Raw genomic sequence first — 1,152 nt, 5'->3', positions numbered from 1 at the left:
AATGCATGCCAAGGCTTAAAGCAGCAACAACGCTACACATAAAAACTGATGATGGTGGAAAAATGCACCGAAACGTATTTTGAGTGATAAATAGAAACAATAAATGACTGAAACTCAGGAATTTATTTTGATTTGGAATTGAAACACAGTCAGGAAAGTATGTACTTCTGATTTACATACAGGGTGCTAATGGGACTGAAAACTGTAAAGGCGAAATAGTTTAGATGCGCAAATTTCACTTAGTTTTGAACAAGTAGCGCTAGTTCGAATTAATCTACAAAGAATACCAAAATACATTTATCTATTAAGTGTTTGTGGTTTGAGTAATCAACAAAAGTATTAGTTAAGAAAATTGAGACTGAACCTTACAGATGCGTTTGCTTTATGTGTAGGCGATGTTCCAATTTCGATGTTCTTCTAATCAATTAGCTCGGATATTTATCGAGATTGTATATAGAAAAATCGAAATTGAGGCACTCCTTGCACATGATAACCGAACGTCTAATGGGTATAATCGTATTGATTATTCGTTTCCGAATAGATATGTGACTGCCTTGTATATGCAAACTTGTAGATAGGATTTTTTAATTTATTTTTCAACGCTCCTTATTGGGTGGCTAAAATGTCGTTTATACCGGATTTTCATTAAATACTTTCAATTAGATCAAGTAGTTTTATTACCACTGTGTCAGTAAATAGGGAAGAATAGGTAGGACCTGCTCAGGTAGCAAAATATATTCGTACAATATTGGCTATATGCAACATACTGGATGGCTCAATATTGTTAATAATTATTCCGCCAATATTGAAATGTGAATGTATGTGTTTATACAAGTGAATATAAGTTTTAAACACTCATAACATGTTCTTATTATCCGATTTTAATTAAAAATAAATATATACATTCACATTTCAATATTGGCGGACACACCTCTGGAGTTTGGATCGATTCTCCACTAACAATATCACTTCAAATTTAAATGAATATTAAGATATTGTATGGCTGCAAAAGAGATTTTAAATTAATATTCAACCCTAACAATGACATATTAGTTTCAATTTAAAATCAAAATCAATTCCTGGGCTTCAGTCATTTATTGTCTATTTATCAATTAAAATACGTTTCGGTGTTTTCCACCATCATCAGTTTCT

At 31.7% G+C, this 1,152-nt stretch overlaps 2 protein-coding genes across 2 annotated transcripts in view; one reads left to right on the top strand and one right to left on the bottom strand.

Moving 5' to 3' along the window:
* Positions 1 to 1,152, top strand: part of LOC109543738 (fatty acyl-CoA reductase wat) — a 65,420-nt gene that overhangs the window by 23,597 nt on the left and 40,671 nt on the right. The window lies entirely within an intron of this gene.
* Positions 1 to 1,152, bottom strand: part of LOC109543725 (cytosolic 10-formyltetrahydrofolate dehydrogenase) — a gene marked incomplete at its 5' end in the record, with an annotated part of 68,889 nt that overhangs the window by 58,245 nt on the left and 9,492 nt on the right.

Source organism: Dendroctonus ponderosae, unplaced genomic scaffold (genome assembly GCF_020466585.1).
Source record: "Dendroctonus ponderosae isolate FM_Combo_2020 unplaced genomic scaffold, Dpon_F_20191213v2 Dpon_F_20191213_4, whole genome shotgun sequence".
NCBI lineage: Eukaryota > Metazoa > Arthropoda > Insecta > Coleoptera > Curculionidae > Dendroctonus > Dendroctonus ponderosae.
Note: the sequence above shows the minus strand (reverse complement) of the source record. Positions and strands in the feature narration are given on the sequence as shown.